This window comes from Onychostoma macrolepis, chromosome 11, assembly GCF_012432095.1.
Source record: "Onychostoma macrolepis isolate SWU-2019 chromosome 11, ASM1243209v1, whole genome shotgun sequence".
NCBI classification, from domain to species: domain Eukaryota; kingdom Metazoa; phylum Chordata; class Actinopteri; order Cypriniformes; family Cyprinidae; genus Onychostoma; species Onychostoma macrolepis.
Window position 1 is genome coordinate 8,147,133 of NC_081165.1, and position 26,710 is coordinate 8,173,842.

Here is a 26,710-nt window from a genome sequence, read left to right on the forward strand (position 1 = left end):
AAATATCACACAGCAGAACTGTTTTGTGCCAGGCATGTGATCAGCTAGAGACAAAAAAAAAAAAAAAAAAAAAAAAAAAAAAAGAAGGTAAATCTCACCATGCCCCAAGTCACGCCCACAAGCCACGATATGTTTATAGCACTTATATAGAACTGTTATTATTATTAAAGTGCCTGTCAAAAGTTTGGAAACATTACAATTAATGATTTTGAAACAAATATCTTCTGCTCATCAAGGCTGAATTTATTTGATCAAAATAAAGTAATATTATGAAATACTACACATTTAAAAAAATAAATAAATAAAAATATGTAATATAAAATGCAATGTTATTCCTCTGATGCAAAGCAGAATTTACTTCATTACTCCAGTTTTCAGCGTCACATGATCTTTTAGAAATCATTACAATTTGTTTGACTCAAGAAACATTTCTGATTATTAATCAATGTTGAAAATTTTGCTGAACAATTTTTTTTATAAATATAAAATTTAAATTTACAGCATTTATTTGCATATCAAATAGCCTATATTAATAAAATTTATTAATGCATTTATTAAATAGAAATAATTAAAAAGTGAGTGAAGACAATTAAAATCACTCATGTGTGATGAATAAAATTATTAAATTTCTCTCTCTTTTTTTTTAAATCTTATACAAATGTTTTAGTGGTATCATTGTTTCCACAAAAATATTAAGCAGCAAAACGGTTTTTAACATTGATAATGAGAAATGTTTCTTGAGCAGCAAATCAGCATATTATAATAATTTCTGAAGGATTATGTGACACTGAAACTTCTCTTCGTAAACAACAACAGATTTATAAATGTTTCTAATGACGAATGTTGTGCTCCCAAATACAAATGAAAGCGGCTCAAACCAAGCACAGTGTAGCTAGCACTAACAGTGAATCGAAACTAAACAGTACTGTAACAGTCAGCAGACATGAAGCGCGTCTGACTACAGCCTATTATATAATTATATCACAACCGTTGTGAATTTTATGACAGCACTAGCAATCTCGAATTCTCACTAGATATGCAACGATTATAGATTTTGTTGGTACGATTATAGTCTGAGGAATAATCACAGTTTCACGATTATTATGCATTTATTCATTTTACAACATAAAATCACATAAACACTCTTTAGATATTAAAGTGTTATTTATTGCTGCCTTTTGAAACAGAAATAACACAGTAACCAATACTACAGCACAAAATAATACTAAAGAAAACATCCATGTCAGTATTTCCCTTTTGAAAATAACAAATGGAAGGGTCATTGACGTATAAGGATTTTCGACAGGCAAATTTTAAAATACAAAAAAAATAATAATATATTTTGTAGTTGTTCAAACATTAAGAAGGTTGTGTACACAAATTCATATTAAAATTTTAAATTAATTAGATTTTTCATCTAGATGAACCAGCCGTAGCCTTAAAAAAAATGTCATGTGGTGCGACCATGATTTATTAAAATTAATTAATTTCATTAACATGCTTAACATTTTTTTTAGATGTTCTCAGTAATTGAAGTGTTTAGAAACAAAGTATTTGCATTTCTTTTGAGTTTTTGTGCATAATGATCTCATATTTGTTCTATAATTTCAGAGTTGCCTTCTTAATTGTATTTAGCAGACTTATTTTTTTTTCTGTAAATTGCATAAAACTGAAAAAAATATATATTTAAAATCCCATTCACTTAAGCATACTACAGCAGTGATTCATATTTCAGCCACAGAAATTAGATAATTTATTTTTAATTTAATGCAGTTATTGCTATTATTGGTCGCACCACATGATATTTGCTCACACCACATATTTCCAAATTCAGTCAAAATTTACAAGCACAGAATTAGCCACCTAAACAAAACAAGCTAGCTTCCCATGAAAGGTCACTATGAAGTTTATAATAAAAATAAATGCTTTTAGAAATAACTTAATATTCATTGTTTTTTTTGAGGTCATACCACATGATATCCAAATGTGGTTACATACCAGCCATTAAAAAAGTTTTTTTTTTTTTTTTTTTTAAATTTGTAAGTGTTACAAACCTGTTTGATGCTTCTATAGGTCCTTGGCAAATTGTTGAAATCCATTCAAAGATAGGACGTTGCATCATATAACAAAGTACCAAAATGGTAGTTTCTTGTTAGTCGCACCACATGATATTTCATAAAATGGAGATTATCGGACAAAGTTTGTTTGAATATTATGATGGAAATATAAAGACAAATGCTTTGCAATTTCATACAGGATTACAAAACACTTTGGAAAACATGCCAAATAGTGCAGAAAATTAATCTGAATAAATTTAGGGTAATTTCAAAGATATTTCCAAAACATCAGTTATGGTCGGACGGTCGCACCACATGATGTTTTAACACTTGGAATAACAGAAAAATTACAAATAACTAATGTTTTTGAAAAATTAAAGTTGGTACATATGTGGGAGAGGTACTTCTTATATATGGCATCTTTTCTATGCATTTAAACCAATTTTTTATTGAAATAAATGCAATTGACCCGGAAATAGATCACAAATGTATTTGGTGTTTTCATTTTATATATTGTTTCTACATTTATTTTTGACCTGAGGTACAGAACTTGGAAAGATTGTGAAAAATAAATTGACTTATGAATAATACTATAACAAGGATGATAAATCACAATGTTAATTAAGTATTATTAATATACAAGACTAATATTAACTTTATTTATCCCACAGGAGGACACGGTTACTAATGAGGGGAATAAACTAAACTATTATTGTAAATCAACTGTCATCCATACTTATTCATTTTAATAATCTTTATTCATCTGATTTTACATATGGCCTGAGAAAATCATGTCTATTATTTTGGTTTATGAGATCGAGATCGATCTGCCCACACAAACATTTAGGAGGACAGAAACGTGTTGTCAACACTGCCCAGCGACTTTCATTACTAAAATAGCTCAGATACTGGATCGCTACATTACATTAATCAGCAAAGAGGGGGTAAAATGACTGTTTAAATAACTAAACTCAAATCTTAATTGTTTACAGTAACGCGCAGATGCAGGTAGGCTAATTCACACATGCTCTCTCCATCTCTCTCTCTCTCTTACCGCACCATTTCATCTCTAAAGCGGGCAGAATGTTAGAGCTAACGAACTTCGCTTCAGGTGGTCCTTGCCTTCACGTCATGCATTAAAATCATTTATTGCACAGCGAGAACAGGTTGGCTAGCCGTGCATTATCCCTTTATGACCTGTAATGCAGCCAGCCACCAGGGGGCGATCAAAGAGCCTGCAGCTTCACTTTTAAGGACGAGTGAGACACACCCGATATCGACCAACCTGATATACACCAAGCACAGCGCAAATTAGTGAAGTCGTGAATAAACAATAAAGAAATAAATACTGTATGTTGAAATGAACCAGAGGCCAAAAAATGAAGTGTTGTAACAGTTTTGATGGAGCTGGTATTGCATGACTCCTAGATGAGGGTTCCAAGTCGTCTTATTTTCTGAAGCAAATTAAAATTAACATGGCTTGACAAACGATATGTTTGGATAATGTGCTCTTTCCAAATAAATTAATACATGTGGAAAAATCCTCTCCCTTCTACCACACGCTCTCTGTTCTCTGCGGTGCCTCCTCCTAGCAACAAATTTCATCCATTTCAAGCACAAATGCTTTTGAAATGCTTTTTTTGGGCGTTAAATAATGCCGCAAATGACAGTAATTTGACTAGCGCAAATATTAGTAAATCTTGTTGCGTGATTCATTTTAATACTCTCCTCCCATAAATTTTGTATCTGAAAGGGAAACTCCTAGAAATGCATGTTCAATAAGGTCAGGTGCAAAAATGACTCTGTCCACACCTTTTCAGTGCCAATTCGTCACTGCGCATCTTTAGTAAAACCTAACAGTACTATTTTAAAGCCAAAAGACAGTTTGCGCTGGCGCAAGCTGTTAGTAAACCTGGCATATGACGTCCGTTTCCAAGAAATGCAAAAAAGCTACAACGGTCTAATTATATGCTTTTAATATCAGTCTAGCAAAAAAGATATTGGTTAAAAATGCTAACATGACAAATACTATCATAATAACATATAAATCCCAATTGGTGAGAGAGAAGTCACCTGCACCCATGGGGAAAGGCCAGTGTGTCAGTGTAAATGTGTGTGTGAGAGAGAAGACATCACTCCCCATGTGCAACTGTGCATCACATACACCTGAAAACTCCTCCAGCTATGTCAAAACAACACAGGCTGTCCAAACATTTAGGTCGTCAAATCACCAGGAGGATTTACACTGATGCAGGTAAACTGCCTGAACTCTCTCAGAGCACCCACTGACATATCAGCAGTCGTCCATACATCCTCTACACATGAATGCACTTATAAACAGACACATGGAGCGAAGCCAGATGCACGTAGTGATGTTAAGTAACCTTCCGGAACTCACAGAGAGGTGTTAGAGAAAGTCAGGGGTGTTTTACAATTACATGTCAGTATCTCTCAAATGCAGTGCTGCTAAATAATTCACAATAGTCCGGTCTTGTTTTGTTTCTGTTGGTAGCTATTGTATGAGCAGGATCTGATTGAATCTTCCCCCCAGGATGCTGAAATACCACTCTGACGAATGCCGCTGCTAACTGAGGGGGAAAATGCTGTGAGAATGGTCCAGAATTACTAATGAAATGTGGTGCAAATGCAGCAAGCTGTGCTGAGTGCTGTAAGCAGACAGAAAAAACCCGCCCCCAGAAAAAGGCTGCCTGCAGCAGCTGCCCTGTGCACACACACGTTTGTTTTTGTGAAAAGTGGGGACATCCCATAGGCGTAATGGTTTTTATACTGTACAAACTGTGTGCTATTGCCCTACACCAACCCTACACCTAAACCTACCCCTTACAGGAAACTTTGTGCTATTTCAGATTTTCAGTACACTCCATTCTGTGTGATTTAGAAGCATTTTGAAAAGTGGGGACATGGGCTAATGTCCTGAAAAGTCACCTTCTCCTTGTAATACCTGTCATACCCTTTTCATTATGCAAATTTATGTCCTCATTTGTCACAAAAATGCGTGCACACACACACACACACACACACACACACACAGGGGAAGAGGAGGGAGGAGAGGGAGGCAAAGAAAACTGCAGTTGAAGAGAGATAAGAGCAAAGAGCTGACTAGGCACAGCCATTCTAGCAGTGTTGAAGGTAGAAGAGACGTGAGGCAGCTTTATCCTCAGCTGGAAAGCAAAAGACAAAAAGGCATGGCACTGGGACAAAGAGCCATATCACTAAACCAGCACCCCACAATGCATCCATCATCATAGATCACTAGACATTCATTGCAATTAGGTTTATCTGGCAAAACACACTCTGATACATTGATTAATGTATACGACTGCAGAACATGTTGGTTGACGTCACCCGAGAACTGCCTAAGAGCTTTACTTTGGGACAGTAAAGACTAATTTGAACACTCATTTGGGAGAATACTGAAATTTTATTAGGGAAAAACGAGTTGTTTACATTATTTTTTGCACATGTTTGTTTTTTGTTTTTACAAAGGCTATGTTTAAATTACTGTCATGACTCATGTTAATGTTACAAATATAAAAAGTTTAAAAATAGTACATTATTTATATATCTGGACCAAAACAAAATAATTTAATTTTATAGCATTTTATGTGCATTTGTTTCTCATTCGTGCCAGGTTAAGAGAAATGTCCACTCAAAGGACAAGCAAAGTAAGGGAGTATTTTTATTTGGAATAAAACAGAAAAGTCTTAAAACAGAAAATAAATGCATTAATGAAACCTGATAACAACAGATATAATATCTATAGATTTAAATAACCTAACATTATGTACAGTTGCTGCTACATGTCAAGCTTTTCTGCTGCCTGTTGTGTGTACAGATACTTTTCATACATGAGAATGTGTTCAAACCCAGGTGAGCAAGTGGCTGACGTAGTAAAGAACAACAATACTTTAATGTGCTGATTTGTATTGACTAATTATTATTTGAGGAATTCTGTTTACAATATTAAATTTGTACTTATTGGTCAGCATGTTTAATGTACTATGATCATAATGCAAGGCAAGCACATTGCATGTAGGTTGACTTATTCTAATCAGTTCCTCTTTACAAACTTGGATGGTATTCACTACTAGGAGACTGAACAATCAGTTCGTAATAGGTTAACCATTTCTAAAACCCACACGTTACATCCTTTACACTCAACCCTCACCAAAGTGACACATTGTGTTGGCCTCTCCGCCTGAAGGACCCAACAAACATCTATATATAACATCCATAAACACATGAACAAAACCACGGGCCATCTGTCTAATTACATACATGTCCACACATGTGACTCAGATCTGTGCTGTTTTCAATGCATTTGCCCGAAGGGCATTCGTCTCCTGACTGTTCTTTAAAAAAAAAAAAAAACACTTAATCAACATCTTGCAATATGCTTCAGAAAAAAAGCAATGCACAAGCATTACACTATGGATATGAAAACAGCATAGAACAAGAACTTCAGGATAAGCAAGCAAACAAAAAAAAAAAAAAAAAACCCACAGATTACGGTTTAATGGTTAACAAGAATTTAAAGTGGCTCAGGTTTGCTGTGCATGCTGGGGTTTTGTACAGAAACACCTATGAGTGATTGAACGGGTGTCAGCTGCAGTTGTATATACGGCAGCAGTGCAGATTGTGTGGGCTGAAGCAAACTAATGTAAAGCTCTGCGTGGTATGAGTGTGCATACTAATGTCTGAGCAAAATACTATGCTGCTGATATGGGTTGAATTCTGTAATGCTAACACAAGCCATTAAAAAAATAAATAAATAAATAAAAAAGCGCATGTCAACAAATGTGGGTTTTTCAATGATCAATGTCTACAAAGAACGGTGTCTGACTGCCAATATAATGCAGATATATACTATAATTTCATAAATATAAAACCTTCTAATGAATGCACATGAGATGTGCACAACTGCAGAAATAACATTTATATTTACAATCAATATTTACACTTTTAGAAATGTTAATCTGCCAAACGGACACAGTTTGCTAATGCTTATAATATCAAAATGACCAAACATAAGCCTGGCAGATCATCACTAGCATGCACTCATTTCAAAACTCTGAAAAAGATGCAATGTTTGGCTCACATGGCACATAATCAGTAGCGTGAATCAGCATTCTGCCAAACTGATCCCAGTATGATAGTTTTGTCAATAGACTGCAGCGTTTCAGTGTGGGTCGTGATCATGTGAAAGTGCATCATCATAATCTTCGGCAACAAAACCATCGTTCACCTCTTACACAGGACATACTGGAACAAAGGTGCCCACACACACACACACACACACACACACACACAAGAACATAAACAGAGACTAATCCAATTGGTGAGTTCAGTCACGCAGCAAAGCTGCGATTGGTTAGAGAACGACTGCATAGCAGAGAAGCAGCTTTACTCAGCAATAGTCATCCTGCCTTGTGCCTCTCCAATTCTCCCCTCTGAATATGATTTTTCTAAGTCTTTATGTGTGTGTGTGTGTGTGTGTGTGTGTGTGTAATTTTCTTGTCCCTACCTCCTTTTCATCCTTTTGCATTCTCACTCTTTCCCGTTCCCGCCTCAGGCTCACCCTGCAGCACATACACATGTGATTGTCCAATGAGAGACCTGACTGATGGAATGTGACCTCTTTGACAGATACTGATACAGGACAACATTTAGTCAGCAGAAAAGGCCGACTGGATAGCCTCTGGCTAAAGGGTCATTAAAAACCATGATGAAAATATGACAAACGCAAATACACTTCTGTACACTACATAATTTTTTATTTTTATTTTAAGAAAGGTGCACATGAAGTTGAATCCACCTCAATGGATGCCACAGGCAATGAACATTGTTTGCTAATATTTATGTTCATTACAATTTATGCCCTTCACATGCTTGGTATCAAACGTGAAGTGGACATCCAATGATGCTTTAATGCATGTGCACTACCTTTCAAAGTTACTTAATCAAAAACAAAGTAAAACCGTAACATTGTAAAATATTATTCTAATTTAAAATGTGATTATATTTCAAATGTAATTTATTCCTGTGATGCAAAGCTGAATTTTTAGCATCATTACTCCAGTCTTCAAGAAGTATTTCTTATTATAATCAATGTATATAATGTATATAATCAAGTTTTTTGGGGGGGGAAACTAATTTTAATTGTGATTCCTCAATTTATATAAAAAAAATAATTAAATTGTGGCAAAATATTAAATTCTAATTGATCAATAAAATCAGAGAATCACCCAGCCCTAATTTACAGTATTCTGTAAATTCTGTAAGAATGTAAATCTTTACTGTCACTTTTAATCAAAAAGCCCACCTGTTTTTCAATTAATATATTTATACAAGACATTTAACATTTCAAAAACTACTTCAATTCTACCATTTCAAGACTCCAAACTTAATGCCTTGCAATTAAAAAGTCATGTTAGAGTTGTATAAGTGTTATTTTTTATCATGAGTCAGGTATGTTGGGATGGAAAACGCTACAGCTAATAGACAATAAAACAACAATTTTTTTTTTTTTCCCATCAGTGTTTCACAAAACCTCAACCATTTTTAAAATGTAAAGTGTTTTTCAGCCTAAAACTGGTTATAATAAGATCATATTCTTCTCATATAAGTAAATGGTTTCGCAATGCTCATCTGGATAGGAAATGTCAACATGATCTCAAAAATAGTCTCACGAGTTAACAAGTAACCCTCTCATCTCCTGCTTCACTGATGACTTAAATTACATACTCAATTACAAAACAGTTATTGTAAAAAGTTTAGTATGAAAAACAAATTTAGAAACACTCTGAATTCCCATCAGTGCTTGCAAGACCTCCATCAAATCTATTTTACTTTAACGCATTTCATATACATGCTAATACGTTTCAGGAAAACGCTTCAATGAAATGACCTTCATTCCCAAGGAAAGATGTTCCAAGAAACTCTTGATTTCAACATATGAGGGCACCCGAATAGGAAGGCCAGAGGACAACTCAGCCATCTGACAGAAATCTGTTCATGAAATAGAATCAATGTGGTGTTTTATCAGAACCAGAGCTTCCATTATTGAAAGGTCACTCTTAGAGGCCCACAATAAATTGGCAGCGATGATGCAGTGCTGATTAGCAAAAAAAAAAAATTGATAGCAATGCTTGGCCTCGACAGCGCAATCTAGATGGTCAAGCTGTTTGTCTCTTCAGAAAGAAAAGGGCAAATGAGTGTGCTCTAGTTAAACAATAATGAGGAGAGAAAGGAGTCGTGCCTAATTAGTATATTCAGCTCTTTTGCATTATTCTCTTTTTAGGCAATTATGCAATGTAGGAACAATAATCGAGTCAACTGAAGTTAGCTATCTGCAAGCTTTGGTCGTAATAAGACAAGTTACCATTTCCTTTTTTTAAATTAGATGTTAACTCTACTGTGATTTCTGCTGAAATGTAGCTCTGGGCAAATGAGGCTGGACTTAATTAACGTGCTAGTTAGGATAGAAATAAACATCCAAATGTAGGTCAGTGAAAAATTTACAAGACCCCAAACCCTAATGCAACTGAACCATTTGCTATTCATTACAGCAGATGCACCCTGTTTATCAGACGATGCCATAGCAGAGCTGTCTTTAATATAGCCAGGGAACAGGTGGAGGGATGGTCTGTATCCTGAACCCCTGGAGAGAAAGGTCTGTCTCACATTCACTCTCACATAGACCGGTCTAAAACTCACCCAACAAAAGCAGTGAGAACTGAGAAAATGTATTGGCTATGAAATGTATGCGGCATGATTTCAAACTGTTTTCCCAAACACTCCCCTGTCTTCCATTGCAAAGAAAAGAGGTAGTACTGCTTCCCCCGGTAACAAGGAATGCTCTCAAAACTCTGGCTAATGTTCTGGCAAGGTTCTCTCAAAATTATGAACAAGCGTTTCTCCAGGAATATAAATAGAACATTCTATTTACATAAATAGAGCGTTATCTTGTCTTTTATAATGTTCTCAAAATCTTATGACAAAAACGCTCAATATATCGTTTATAGTATGTTTTGTTTTTGAAAGATTTTTGTTGGATGTTTTTTAAATGTTTTTTTTTATTATTTTAAAAGGCATTTAAAATTCTCCCTCAATTTTAAAAATTGAGGGAGAGAAATTAGTGGAAGAGAGAGGACAGAAAGGAGGAGAGAACAATGCAGAAATGATGCCTTAAAAAGAGTAGCGATATAGTTTTAAAAAATCCATTCACATCTTAATGAATATAGTTTGAATAACAATCATATTTAGCTGTGCAGCATTTAACATGCAGCAGGGGGGCCAGTAGAGTTTTAGTAACATACTGATTGACTAATGGCGCTTTTCCACTGCATGGTACGGCACCAGGTGTGTCTCACTCGTCCTTAAAAGTGAAGCTGCGGGCTCTTAGATCGCCCCCTGGTGTTTGGCTGCAGTACAGGTCATAAACCCCGCCCTCTCCATGTAAACGAATGGGACTTCAGTCAAAATAAAAAATTAAATTACACTTCTAATACAATATTCCGAAATATGGTTTTGGTCATTTAAGGTAGTTGTTATCACGCTGATATATGTTCAATTGTTCGTTTTTGTGATACGTTTGATTTTAGCTAGTAATTTGATGCTATAAAAACGGGGCGTGTCGTTATGGTTGATTGGGTCTGCGGGAGTTTGGGCGGGAGTTTGATTCCGTGGCTCCACCTCATGACTCTACTGCGCAGACTCGGGCTCCAAACGAATCTCTACTGCGCACACTCGGGCTCCAAATGACGTCATTTACTCAAGATGGCAGCGGTCATACTGAGATGTATTCGCTTCACTTTTCTATAGTGGAAGGAAGCGGAGACGCGTCGTCCATCTTTTTTACAGTCTATGTACGGCACGGTACGGTTCAGTACGGCTCACTTTTGGGGGGGTTTTCCACTGGGTACAGTACCTGGTACTTTTTTTAGTTCCACCTCGGCCGAGGTTCCAAGTGAACCGTACCGTTACCAAAACGTGACGTGTAAACTCTGCTGATCACTGATTGGCCGGAGAGAATCGTTACTGCCTGAGTCATTGAACGTGCGGCACAAGACACAACAGACCCGCTAGATTTAAATCAGAACAGCCAGCGAAGGGTCGAACGCGACTGTTTTGAATGAGCGCACCTTTCTTTTAAAGTGCATATTGCAGGTTTAAAAAAATTTCCAGATGAATATATAAACTTGAATGAAAATACCATATGAACCATTAATGCAGGATTTGAAAATGTTTTACAAGACGTGAGTGCACAAATTTAGAAGAAAAAGTGACGCTTTCCTTGACGGCTCTCAAAAACCGCTTTTTTTTCAACATCGCATCATATTACGTCACATAAGGGAGTCGTGTGCCGCGCTCTGCTGGTATTCAGTGGAGCGGGCGCGAGTCAGTGTGTTTTCGAGAGTTATTTTTATTTCAATTTATCATTGTCATGGTAAATTGTGTTTGTGGAGGTAACACTAACTCCAGCCTGTCAGGACATCGAGTCCACAGGTTTCCTAAAAAGAAATAGGACGGTATCTTCCAGGCCTCGGTGCATTTGTGCAGCTTAAGAGACGGGACTTCACTGATGCATCTGCTTCGAGAAACGCGGTGGGTGTGTAGCTTAACGATCACTTTACACCGGAGGATTATCATCCCGGCGATATGAGTTCCACACGGGGTTTATAAGCAAGAGCCTAGTGAGACTCGGTGCACACAGCAGCTTCATCGGGTCCCGGTCCGCCTGTGTTCGGCCGCCGGCGGGAGACATGATGCTCACGGATCCGTCAGAGATGCTGCTCCACGAAAATGTCAACTGTGCACCGTAAGTCTTGTTTTTTAACATTTGCTAACTACCAAATCAGTGAACATAATTATTTAAATAATGAGACACAACGAGATGTGTATAAGTTGTTGAAAATCACCGCAGCTAACGTTACCTTGTAAGCATTAGCAAAATATTTTTAAAAACCGTGTAAAAATTTTACCGTATGAGAAGGCATAACTGGTAGGTTAAACTCAGTTTGCTAATATTATAACCATCAAGTCTAGTTACAGCTTAGTGTCATTGTTTGTACAACTAATTGGTAATTTTTTGTCATGTGGTGTGTTTATAAGGCTTTAGAAGATGGGAGTGTGAAGATCTGAAGCAGCGGAGGCCAGCTGTTATTAACCACCTCTGCTGGACTGCAGCTTCACTCCTGATGGAGATGCAGATGTGATGGAGGCCGAGTGGAGAAGCATAGTCAGCAGTGAATGTGATCTTAACGTCCCAGACAGCAACATAGTGTTGGCCCAGATCCGGCCCACATCTGGCCCGCGTGAAATCCATGCAGGCCAGATGTGGGCCGGATCTGGGCCGACACTGCTTGCTGTCTGGGTTGCTTCTCTCAGCATATGCATCAGGCCTCATGGAGTCTCTGAGAGAAGAATACTGCAGGTCACCTCAGGCTCCACGAGAACACAGCACTGTCTTGTCTTCCACTACACCTGCTCCTCTCTCCAGATCCCTCCAGAGGATCAACAAGATCAGGCTGATGGCGTGTATCTAGCACAGCATTCACCATTTAACACACGTTAACAACGTGTGATACCCAGACTGAAAGACTGTTAAATGTTTTTAAATGTGTCAGATGGTATATTTTTCTTTTGGTAGTATATGTTTGGTACATCTACACACATACATATATATATATGCAAGTTGAAATGTTGTGTTTTGAGTTAGGTATTATCAGTGCTATGAAATATTTGTTATAATTTAGTGCTGCATAAATAAAACCGAATTGAATTAACCATAAATGCAGATCTGCTTGATATATATATATGATGTAAACTTCATAAACAAGTTTTTATACAGTAAAACAATTTGTGATTGTGATTATTTTTTATTGTGACCAAAATGGGGCCATTCAAAATCTTTATAAATTCCTCCTTCCTTTATAAAGTCTTGCACAGAACACCACAGGCCCAGCGGACAACTTGCCTGTATGCTGTCTATATTTATTGTGTTATACCAATAGGATCAAGAAGTGTTATTTACTGGTAGTCGTGACCTAAATATAGGCAACCTGTAATTGAGAAACAAAATTATTTTTTAAAAAGTTTAAATATTCAAATCTTTAACTTACCATGTATTTATACATACAAATATTCAGCTCAGACTAATAATTGATCTCTGCCCTAAACATACATGTGTCTTCTGGCCTGGAGAGGTCCATGCTCCTGTCTGAAGTGCATATATAGGCTATCTGTAGCACATACGGGTTCAGACAGCAAGCCTCAAAGCCTGGGTGCAGACTCAGACACTGCACATCAAGTGTGGGGGTCACATTCTCCACTAAGACCCGGTGTGTATCGCATCTAACTCCCTGCAGCACTGACTTTACTCAGCTGTGACCATGGCCTTGCATTTACCACAAGCTACACCTAACGTTAATGTCGGATATTAACGAGTGTGACGCCTGATCAACGCTTATTAGTTTCTGTTACTAGTAAGTATAAATACTCATAGATGACCAATACTAGCTTTGCTATTGCCTGATTAATACATATCGTTAGTTAAGGTGTGTGTATATCTGTAAACTGACTGGTCTCTCACCAAGACACCTGTCCTGTTCTCCTCACACATCCACTCAATCTGTCTCCTCTGACCGTTGTTCTGTCTAATCCTGACCTGTCCCTGCTCTCTTGGCTGCATAGCAGGCTCATAATTTTATCTGTGGTCCGTCATACGAGTGTAAATAAACATTTAAAATTTCCTCAGCGTCCGAACTGTCATTGCGATCCATTGCTTTCCTATGGTTAACATGCACCGCTCTCCCTTTTGATGCGTCACTTCTGGTTTTGGAAGTTTTCAGATGCGGAAGTAAAATTCTCTCACAAAAACGACTCCAGAAGCCTTAATAGCGTATTTTAAAGTTTATTTTAAAGAAAATCTAGTTCCTACATTATTTTTCTATACATCGACTCACTGGAGTCTCTAACCTGGAATATGCCCTTTAATAACCAAAAAATGGCTGTTTCGTTGTCTGTTGAGGAAGTACAGACTGTCCTCTCGTTGATAGCCGAGGAGCGGATCCAGCGAGAGCGTGATGGAGTGATGCGGAATTAAAACGTTTTTCAGGAGTCACGGCAGTAGAGGTGGTGCAACTATAAGGACACGTGAATAATCCCGCCCACTCTAATGCGGTACTAATCTGCAGTGGAAACGCGAACCGAGCCGAACTGGGCCGTTCTGAACCGTGCCGAGCTGAGTCGTACCACGCAGCGCCATAAGAAAAGCGCCATAAGAGACTGAATTTTGTTGATGAAAATAATTTTTTGCTTTGTTTAAAAAACACACGTTGATATTGTTTGTATCAAAATTAAACATTCTTTCTCCTTTGACATGTTGAAAATTAAATAGAAACACTTTAATAACTACCATTTCTGTCCTTTAGTGTGACGTAATGTCCTATGGTGTGACACACATAAAAGAACCACAGATTTGTTTTTCTCTCAATATATCTTTAAAAAAAAAAAAAACAGTTGAGTATTACAATAGGGGAGATACAAATATCACTCAACTTAAAATGGTATAATTTTCAGCAGTTTTGAATGGATGACAGCAAAGTTTGTCTTGTTGTCAAAGTTAGTCTTGATATTTGTCCAACAAGTCATGGGGTAAAAAATGATGTTACTTATAATTTCATATTAAATAAATAGCACTACATGAAAATAAGTGCCTAACAAAGAAGATAAATCTCTCTCTTGCCATTTATGTATTAAGATGGGGTTTTTTTTTTCTTAATTTTTGCTATGTCTCACACCATAGGACAAATTGATGGTACAGTTCAGTAAAAATGTTTAAAAAAGCAGTGAAACAATTGACGAAGGTAGTGACCCTTTATATTTTCTCAAAGATCAGACTACACACTACATAAATTGCATTTCTTTTTCAAAAAAGGTATTTTACAAAAAAGCATTTTTTACTGCCTATTTGTCAACTACAGCGTTTGTTTCATTCATCGAACTCAAATGCGGCATAACATCTATAACATGTAAGTAGTTGCAATATTACATGGCTGCTCCCTTTAACGTTAACCTAGAAAAATGTGCGCTATTGAAGTGTTTGTGTGGAGTGTGGAAGCTGAATAGAAAGGCACGCTCACTGTACGAGAGTTAATTTGGAGGTGCCGGTGCGATCATATGCATTTTGCATTTAACTTGAAATACTCGGTCATTTTTGGTCATACAGATAGTAATACATCTTTCAATTATGTAAAAGGTCTACTTTCATGTGTGTGCACTCACAATAACAACAAATTGTTGTGCTTTTGTAAAATAATAAAAGTAAACAGGGTGAACTTTCTACCATCTAGGTTTCTGTTAACTTGAGCAAAAAATAAATCAACCTAAACTCCGTGTTTGCCTCACAGACATGAAAAATATATTCATAGAAAGTGAAATGTCTACATTCATAATAAATAATAAAAAGAAAATAAATATTTTCTCATTATGTAATCCATATGAAAATACAGAAAACACTAGTTTATCAATGAATTATTATAATGTTAAAGCTTCTTGCTGTTTTTTCCCTGAAGAATTCATAATTATTACTTCTGTGGTGCGCCATGGCAAGCTCTATGTGTGCGCTTGGATAGGCTACAGGCAATTAAAAGCTCATTTTTATGAATTATATGGTTTATTAATATAAAGTGTGATTAGGGTAAACGTGTACAGGATATTGTTTCAGTACAAAAAGTTATGTTAAAATAAAATATTAATCTCTCACACTAAAATATTTACATTTTATTTTAAATGACAAAAGCATTTCAATTAAGATACACATCCTTGTACCCTTTAAGCACACCCCTGTTCCCATTAAGCTCACATCACGTTTTATTAAAAATTCTTGTTTATTTTAAGGAAAATTTTTAAAGAATAACTGTAAAAATATATTTTTTGAAGGTAAAGTCAATCACAAAAAAACAAACAAAAAAAACAAACACTAAAATCAAGCAACAAGGCATTCAAGTCGATTAGTTATATATTCATAATGAAGTGTCATTTAAGAAACATTGCAACATCTATACTAGTCCATGTTCAGCTAAGTAACACATTCAAAAATCAAATAAAACAAACCAATAAAACATTTAATTCATGGGGATGAACACAGAAACTAGCCTCATTATGAAGCCTCTTATTAAATGGATGTCAACTTATCTCTAGTCTCTTAAGACTGGAATACACTACATGATTTTCCACAGATTCCACAAGTCTGAAGATTTGAGTTGATAGAATCCATAGAAAATCGATTAATTTAACTTAGTCTTAAAATATTAACTGATGGTTGTCACTGTTTATGAAGTATTTCCATAGATGTTCAATGTGGAAGAGCTTAAAGAGAGCACACTGAGCTTAATGGCAGCAGCAACAATTTTTAATAAATTTCATGTAATATGTATTAAAATGACAGGATTTTGCTAAATATATAGTCTAGGTCATGTATTAAGTTCATACATATTAATATGAACAACTATTATTAACAATACCTATGAACTTTTCATATTGATGTCACACTGAAGCTGTGTGATTGTCGTAGTAGTGTACCCTTTAAGCTCACCTTAAAATAATAATATGAAATCTTTAAAAATTACAGCACTGTAAAACCACAGACCAGCAATAAACTGTCAATTTATAATATTATGGATGTAAAAACACAAGCCAGTAATGTCTGTGAGGTAATATGTTAGCGTAGCACACAATCTTATACAGCTAGTCAGCTAACTGTGTTCTGTAGCATCTGCGCTGTGTTGCTAAAACTATCTTTTGGATCTAATGTAAGTATTTCCCACATCCAAGTTCCAGGTTATAATATGCAAAAGTCTGAACATTAATCTCTTAATTTTACAATAAGTAGTGGAACTTACCCAAAATAAAGGCTTAAACATCTAAAAAAACAAACACATTTAAGGGGGTCCTCTTTTGGTGAAAGTTTTTAGTCAGCTTTCAAAATGGCCACCAGACAGTGTGAACACATGGAGAGCCATATCTCAGCGTGCAATGATCTGATTGACTTCAAATTACAGGAGGTGTATAGTAACAAATATATCAATTGGTTAAGACATCAAGTAGGATAATAAATTATTTTTTTTCTTTTTATAATCTGATCTCAGAAATGGAAGTGTGCTTAATGGGTATGTGAGATTAATAGGTACGTTTACCCTAGTTGACTAATCATTTCAAATGAACGACTATTATTTGACCAGAAAAATCTTTAATTGATGGCAGCCCTAACTCAAACAGTCAGAATAATTTAACTACACCATATAAAAATTAGGTTGTTGCAGATGTTACTTTTATAATAATGAACATAAATTTACATCTGCATCCCAACTCAAGCTACTGCTACGGTCAACTTGAGCTACTGTCAAATGTGCATTTCTAAGAGACAAAAAAAAAAAAAAACCTACTATTATTATTGCAGCCTGCACTTCAAACTGTGCAAAGACACATCAAAAAGTCAGGCAGCACAAACCTGTTTCAAGATTTGAAACATCATCACCCATTGGAACATGCGGAAATAAAAAAAAAATATATATATATAATTTTTCTATCAAGGTATTTATTTTGTTACGCATAGATGACTGGAAAAGTGTAAAGAACTCAAATATGTGAAGTGTTTGTCATGTTCTGACCATAAAGAGTTGCTTCAAACCATAATTAATGGTCTCTTATTCATAACTTTCACTTAGGAGCAAAAATCTGCCTTTAAACTTCAAAGAAATATTGAAATGTATTGTGACAATTATCGATATTGACTGATAAGAAAATCATCATAATTCGTTTGGCCATATCGCCCAGCCCTATAGTCCTGCCTCAACTTCCCGTTTCTGTAGAAAATACTTCAAGACGCAAAAGGAAAACCATATTATCGGAAATAATATGGCACATAAAAGTTGGACTTGTATCAACACAACAAACTTTTTGGCTCGATTCCTCAGGAGACATGCAACAGTGGCGGTCTAAATCTCTTTGATTTGTTAACATTGCTCATGTCAGGACTCAGGGAAAAAAAATGCAATTCATTAAAAAACATTTCCACCACCTGGCCAAGTTTCACTCATATTTACCACTTGGCAAATGTCCATTTTGAGCCTTGTACAGTCCATACTTACAAAAGATTTTTGACCGGGTGGTCTAAATAAGACACACACAAACACACATTAACACACACCTGCAATGCAGACAGGTGTGATAAATGCCGCAGGTTACACAGATCTGCAAGTGCACACCTTCTACCCAGTGGGACTCCCAAACATGACTAATGTGCCAAGACAACAGCTCTGCGTCCGCACCACAGGATGATTAGAGAGAACTGTTAAGGAGTTTTCTCAGAGGAGAACCTTAAATCTACATGCAGAGCTTCCTCCATGACTGCTTAAAAAAATAGTCCGGCAAGTATTCAGGCAAATCTGCTGAAAAAAAAAAAAAAAAAAAAACACAGCTTGAAAATAAGTGATATCCCAGATTATCTGACTAGGTAGCACATCTCAGGCTGTCATCCTCTAGCATTCTCACCCACATCCGTCTTTGGACAGTGTCTCAGGATCACATAACCCACACAGACATCTAGAAAAAGACCATGAGTATCTCCATCCTGCCTTTTTTAATGATTCTCATTTCGTGGCTCATTTTAAGCAGTACAGAGAAAGACACTGAAACATTACATACTATAAGACTTATTTAAGGCATTGTATGGTGTTGCCTTCACTTTATAAATACAATATATATATACCCAGATTCTGCGCCTATAAATTATTAATTTTATCATTGCAGAAATGACATTCATAATTCAAATAATATTTTATATTATTGATTATCATGATTTTGACATGTAAACATCAACAATTGTTAGAGATCAGAGTAAAGAATTGAATGATTCTAGCACTTTTCAGGACGAAATACTGATTAAGCATTAAAAGAACCAGTTCATAAGTCACTTGTTCATGAATCACACTGTACCATGTTCTTGGAATTGACTAAAAAAGAACTGGTTCTCAAAAGTTATTTGTTAATTAAAAAATTAAAGAAACCATTAAACTATTTTTTTCTCTTGACCTTTTGTGATTCTTTTTTTAAAAAGACAAAAGGTTCCGAGTAAGAAATTATTCTAAGTTCCCATCCCTACAATAGACTAATCAGGTTAGACGCCATATTGATTTTAACACAAATGAAAATGAGGCTATGAGGGATAGTCTTCACAATGGCACGCGCTGTCTAAAGGTACTAGATTGCATCATTTTCAAAAATATTTTTTGTCTGCTGAAAGATTTTTCCAGAAAGACATTTCATCATCTGAACAACCATGTTGTTAAAACAACAGCACAATCCATTGAGCATTGTACTTCTATCACTCAGAGCCTTGTTTTCATTCCTGCCAAAAAAATCATGGCACTACCCTGACTAAAGTCTATTTTTTATTCATAATAGTAATGTTTACATTCAGCTTTATTTTATGCCATATTGTTTACCCAAACCAAAACCACAGGATTAGAATTCACCCCTGATATACACCAAATTACAATGCTGCATGGAGGAATTTCTTGCAAATTGAATTTGTTATATGACAGCAGTTTACTTCGTAACAACAGTGCTATCCCATTCCCCAGGTCTTCTAAACAAGGTTGAGATCACACACACTACCAAAGTGACGGACATCCTTTACAAAAGAACAAGTTCCAGCCTTCGAAGCTGCCACCTTTTTTTTGTGTCGTAGCAGCCATTAAAAACTTACTGCACCAAATCCCTGCGACTTGCACCTTCCTCGTGTTCACCAGCCTCGGCCCAGTGCCCAGAGGCAGAGCGACACCATCCACACACAACCTAGCATGAAAATCCACTTCCTCTCCAGCAGACGGTACTTATAATAACATGTCAGCTCAGAGAAACCATAACACAGCCTCATCTTCACAGCATCTACTATAAGTAAGCCATAATAGAACATGTATCGATGTCGGACTGCGTAGCGTAAAGCCAGCATTTGTGGGCAACAGATGGGCACTGCAGCAGGTGAGAGCATGATGCTCATATTCAGCCATCAAATGCTTACTCTTCAATGCATTTCGCTCCTTTCAATTGTTTAATGCTATTATGATGCCTAACGCTAATTTAAGCAGACACCGCATGCATTAATCAGATTTTTACTCCCTGTGCAATACGGTATGCAGATATACCTCTCAATGCAGCAAGCAGATGACGAGACGGGAAAGACAAGGAGACGGAAAGACAGGATTCCCTTTCGCTGCACGGTACATACACACTTATACACTCACGCTTAGGTGGGAAGCAGGATGAGATGGAGAGGAAAGCAAAGAAAGAGCTCGCCTTGTTGCTTGACTACCCACCTCTGCCGATGCCTGCTGCAGTGTTTCCTGCTCGGCGAGGCTGAAGAAGAGTTGGGTGGGTGCAGCCAGATTGCCTCTGCCGAGCGTTAGAAAGACGGCGAGAGAGAGAGAGGGAGGGGAAGATGAGACGGGAATGGTGAGTGGGTTTATCCTCCACACTACCCTGTCAATGTGTGTGCCTGTATGGCTGAGTGCATGAGTGTGCGCGCGAGAGGGGGCGGATGGGAAAGAGAGAGAGAGACAGAAGCTGTGTGTAAGTGCGAGCGAGTCTCCTGAGACAATGCCAGTGAATAGAGACTGAGGAACACAGTGCGTTAAATGCAGGGTCCCTCCCCCTTACATCACACTAACACAGCGCTCTGCACAGTCAGCGCAACATCTAACCATATGGAGGAACAACGGGTGCAAGAAGGAAGAGAGAGAGAGGGAGACACACACAAGTAAAGGAAATTTAAGCTAGCGTGTTCAAAATGTTTTCATAAAAACCCACTGCAAAGATGTGATTTCACAGGTGAAGGGTTCTGGAAATGTCTCTACATGTATTTCTTCTGCATTATGTTGGGCGATACATCTGCTGAGTCAAAGGACACACTGCAGGTGTGTGGTGAAATACACCGGGCCTCTCTTACAGGACAACATCAAACTGCATTTGCAGTGCATTCAGGAGTACAGGAGTATAGCAGGAGTTGCTTTTATGTCATAGGGATTTGATTGGCTTATTAGCCTATTATATTATTGGTTCATATTGATTATAATTTTCCCACCCATGCAGCATTAGTTATATGAGCAAAATAGTTTTCAGCTATAATAAAATTGAATCAAAATGTAATATTTCAATTATTAAATAATATTTCAGTTATTAAACTGTTTTTAAAAGTACTTTATTGGCATGATTGTGTATTGCCACAACATTATACACAAAAATCATGAAAAGAAAAAGAAATACAATAAAATATAAATATATTAAATTAAATGTGTTATAATAAATAATTTCTAAAACAAAAATATCCTATTATAGTTTTTCAATTCAATTAGCCTAAAACATTTGAGTTTGTTCATACAAAGTATGTGTTTAATACTGAATGTATAACAACTGCAATATATATATATACACACACACATATATACATATATATATATCAGACATTGATGGATTAATTAAAAAGTAATTTAAACATAACTTTAAATTTGACAGTTTATTTCATTTCTCTCTATTAGAAATCTTCCCAAAGAAGAGGATGCTAGTAGGATGCAAGTGAAGAAAAGAGTTTTTAAAGCATGTCAACACAAAACCTCTTCTAAAAATAGCCTGTATCAAATGGCACTACCTTTCCATCATTTCAGCTTCTGCACTACAGATCATCATCTCATTTCCCACATAAGTTGTATTAGCACATGCCTTAGTATGAGACGTTTGGCTGCAGCTTCGGGGACTGCAGCAATTCTAGCATTACATTACTACAGTGTCACTGGTCTCTGGCTCACATCCAGCCATACTACAGTAGATCGGTTTGCCACCTCTATTCTCATCCTTGCAGCATGGAGACCACAAGGAAACGCCTCTACATTTAGCCTAAGTACTGTCCTCCTAAGTGGTGCATTTACTTTGAGTGCTAAATAGGATACAGACCAGCGTAAGAATAAATGCTTTCTTAAAGACCATGGTAGTCCATTAAACATTTACAAATTCATATTACATATATATATATATATATATACACATACACACACAGTATACACATATATATACACACACATATACACAGGGCTCAAAATTAACTTTTTTACTTGGTAGCACTGGTGCTCCCAACTTTACAAAGTTAGGAGCACCAGCAAAAATTTAGGAGCACCCACCAAAAATTAATGAGCACCATAACTACAAATTATATATTAACAGATTTCATCTTTACATTCTTAACTTTAATGCAGATTGGTTAATATATTAGCTGTCAATCACCCAGTCACTGCTTTCCGCTGTCAGGTGACAGGGAGCTATAACTACCGCGGGAAATGCAAAGGGCTGAAGAAGAGAGAAAATGAAAAGAAATAATAACATATTTCTTCCGTAAACCACCGAAGTTTATCTGATATCTGACGATATTTTGCTTGTGCTATTGTGCTGGTAGTCTTAAGGACTACCGTGGACAGCTGATTTTGATAATCTTCATATTCTGTGTGGTGGTCAGTTCACAGCAGTGATAGAAATTCATCTTTTCCAATAAGTTTAAATTGATTTTTACCTGTTATGGTCATTTTATGCAGGACATGAATGCATTTAACCTGCAGTTACACATGCATATATAATGTTTTAATGTTTTAATACTGTAAACATAAAACGTTGAATACTGATATTTTAAATTATTTAAGAAAAATTAAAAGATACTTTAAATGTGAAATTAAAACCGCCAATAGGTGGCATCAAGTCACTGTTAATAAATGAGTCACTGCGATTGATCCCAATCATTTAAACGGTTGATTCATTCAGGAACGAAACGAAATACCGTCATATTGCTCAGAGACGCAAAACAGCGCCATGGCTTTGTTTGGAATTATTTTTGTTGTCTAAATGGAGCAAAAACAGGCAATACGGTGTCTACAACTTAAGTCTCTTAATATTAACTTGTTTATTGAACTGTTGTATAAAATCAATATCACATTTGTAATCATGCTGATTTTTGGAGGAAAAAACGGCACTGTTTGTGTGATATTAACTATATGAAATATAAAGCCCCCATATCTTGAATTTTGTTATGCATTTTAATAGACTGAATCATGCAGTGAAAGCGCACACGCACTAGTCTAACCTACTAGACTTCATCACGTCATGCATGCGTGCACTCTCTGTAGGTGTTTGGTTTTGCAATATACTCGATAATGTCAAATCACACATCGTTAAAACAATTAAGCTTCTTCAGCCCTTTGCATTTCCCGCGGTAGTTAGCTCCCTGTCACCTGACAGCGGAAAGCAGTGACTGAGTGATTGACAGCTAATATTAACCAATCTAAAATCTGCATTAAATTTAAGAACGTAAAGATTAAGTTATGCAGCATTTGATAGAACGGCAGACCGGTCACCGTATCAGCACACAGAAGGCACATAACTGTGAACGTTTTTAGAGAAATGAAAACAGGTCGTGCTACAACAATTATATGCACTCGCACAAATGCTCCCAAATATATTTTGAGGTCGCACAGATTAAATTATGGGAGCATATGCGACCAAAATGGTCGCAATTTCAAGCCTTTAGATAGATAGATAGATAGATAGGACTGAAACGGCGTCTCTAAATTCATTTGAAGTTGATGCAGCGAAGTGTTTGATGCACAAGTAATAATGTTAAAAATCAATAAAGGTTACTTTAAAATAGAAATACAATAGCTTTCATTTTAATAAGGCAAAACATCTTAAGATGTTGTCTTTAATGTCTTCAATTCTTTAAATCTTTTATTTAGCAAAACTTTTGCAATACAGAAAAGCCCATACAGGTTGAAGTATATTGAAAGGTATAATGGAAACATACTTTCTCTTGTCACAATACAGCACTGCATCTCAAGCTGAAATTACTACATGGGACAAGAATAAAGCTTACACATGAAAAATGCCCTGGAGCGTTTGTCAATACATCTCTGTATAATAGCGTGCTCAACACCTTAAACTGTTCTTTCCCTGACTCTAAGATTAAGGAGCAATGCATTCGCATTCTCACAATGACAAGGGAGGCATGTGTGTTTTCAAATCCCATGTGACTGCGTCCATTTCTCAGCTGGAAAACAATAATAGCCTGAGAAATGAAGAGAGCAGGTGACCTCACTTTCAACAAACTGATGTAATTCTAGTAAAGTTATTTAACATAACCTTGACCTTGAAGAGATACAGCAATAAAGAACATGCTGAAGTGAATTACCAAGCCATTTTTATTCTCATTTTACTGCAAGTAGTCCACCCATATTGCAATGGAAATTTAGGAATTACATTTGCACAATTGCAAACCACAAGGACAAAGTACACAAGAACATAGGCCTAATTGTTATAAAGATGAGCATCGCACCATCTGACAGGTTTCTAATTAACCCCTGTGACTGAAAATGTCACGAGAGACAAAATATGACAAATTACAGCAATCAACTATCCGTAATATTTCCGAAAATACTGGAGGATTGTGTCACTCCAGAAAGCTCCAAGGACATTAAGAGCATTCTAAGGACAGTTGAGAGGTTCAAGGTCACATACATGAAATAAAAAAAAAAAAAGAAGAAAATTATAAAATTTTGAATAAAAAGAAAAAAAAAAAATGAATAAATAAAATCGAACTTGTTCTGAAGCAGTAAAAATGTGCACTGTACTGGATAAATGTTTTCTATTCACTATTCCATTTCTGAAAAAAAAAAAAAAAGGAAAAAGGTTTTATGTTTCTAGGAAAGAACCGTAAAACTATCAAGCGTGTAATATAAACCTAAACTGAAACCTGAAGTTTTCATTCCATTCAGTATTCTAAGTGCTGACTTCATTCTAACCAACGGATATGGTTTAAAAGGGAAGATCCAATCAGGGAAGTCACTGAAGAGCCTCATAATTGCATCATTTAGCCAATGACTCAGTCTGGCTAATAGTGCCACTCCTTGCCAGAGTCCAGCCGCCAGCTCTCTACTGTACAGCTACTCAGGCAGGAAAATGTGCTGCAAAATATGCCAATATTCTAGAAATGTCTTTGAGGAAGAGAGGAGGAATTCATTGTCCATCCTTTCTAGATGAAAGCATCACTGAAATGGATTCAGTGTTATAGGACCAGCATTTTCTAATAATATTAACTCTGAAACAAATTTTGCATTCGCCAAGGTATGGCTGCACAATTATGGCAAAAATAATATTCACGATTACTTTTGTCATTGAGGTCACAATTATTTCACATGATTACTTGTTGACTTTGGAAACCTTCTGCATTTATTGTATTGTAAAAACATAAAATGAATATATACATGGAGACATAGAGAACATAACAAATGTTTAAACAGAGAAACTTTACACTTTTATCCACTAAATGAGCTCATTTCAAGTTTGATGCCTGCTTCAGATCTCAAAAAAGTTGGCACGGGGGCAACATAGGGCTGAAAAAGCAAGAATTTTTTGAAAAGATTCAGCTAAGAGAACATCTAGCAACTACTTAAGTTAATTGACATCAGGGCCCGTATTCACAAAAGGCTTCTTAAGGCTAAAAGTAGCTCCTAACTTGCCGATTTAGGAAACAATCGTAAAAAATAAAATAACGTGTCAATCCTAAATTTAGGACTCCCAAATTTTTGCTCTAAGAGTATTTCACAAAGCGTTTTAGCACTAATACTAGCTCCTAAATCTGTGAAACATTAGGAGTAGTGAAGAGGACTCCTAAGTCACTAATACCAAGCCACAAACTATCCTAAAATAGCTGTTGCCGGCAATCTGCATCAGAACGTAAACATTTTAGAAACATTTGACAAGAATGAGCTTTTAAAAAGGTATCACCTTTGGTTTTGGAGGTTATCCCAACTCCAAATTTTCCTTTGATTATATCCTTGTTTTCATTAACCAGTTGGGGAAGTAGTAACAGCAGTTCTTGCGTCCAGTTGGTTTTCTATTACGTCTTACTATCAGCCATGTTTACTATTACTCTACTCTGTTAATTAAAAAGCTGTTTATATGAATATCCGCTATGAGAAGCATACATGCAAGAGGCTGACATTTAGCGGAACATGTACTTGTTTAATTAGTGCACTTAGCCTGCATTTTATAATCTTTATTTGAATGTGGCAATTAACATTTTAGTTTTAAACCTTGATTTGAATATGGCAACATAACATTGAGCGCTACAATATTTCTAGGAATCAATCTCTGACAGAGACCCCTCCCCTCCCCTATCAGCCAATAACGGTGTGCATAGTTATTAAGCATGCTGACATCATCCATAGCAACGAGGTCAACCCCACTCTAACTCTTAGCTTAAGCCTTCTCTCTGTTCCTTAGTAAAAGTTTGTCTCAGCAGCTTTATGAATAGGTTTTAAGAGAAAACTCTTAGCTAAAAACTTTTACTGAATTTGACATTCTTGTTGGAAACCATGGACGCCATGTCCTCCAGGCTAAAGAGGAGGGAGATCTTCCAGTGTATTATCAGTATTCAGTTCTAAAGTCAGCATCTCTGATGGTATGGGGGTGCATAAGTGCATATGGTATGAATGCTGAAAGGTATATAAAGGTTTTAGAGCAACATATGCTCC

General features: G+C 36.3%; 1 protein-coding gene across 7 annotated transcripts in view; it reads right to left on the reverse strand.

Moving 5' to 3' along the window:
- The window catches only part of kcnab2a (potassium voltage-gated channel subfamily A regulatory beta subunit 2a), a 140,265-nt gene that overhangs the window by 110,584 nt on the left and 2,971 nt on the right, over positions 1-26,710 (reverse strand). Inside the window, exon 2 of one of the 7 annotated variants that reach the window (XM_058791612.1) lies at positions 7,603-7,657. The exons of 4 other annotated variants lie outside the window; for them this stretch is intronic. The gene's annotated coding sequence lies outside the window, so the exon portion shown is untranslated. Of the gene's footprint in view, positions 1-7,602; positions 7,658-20,389; positions 20,731-26,710 lie in introns of those variants that run through there. 2 more of the 7 variants (XM_058791611.1, XM_058791614.1) reach the window with 2 other exon arrangements.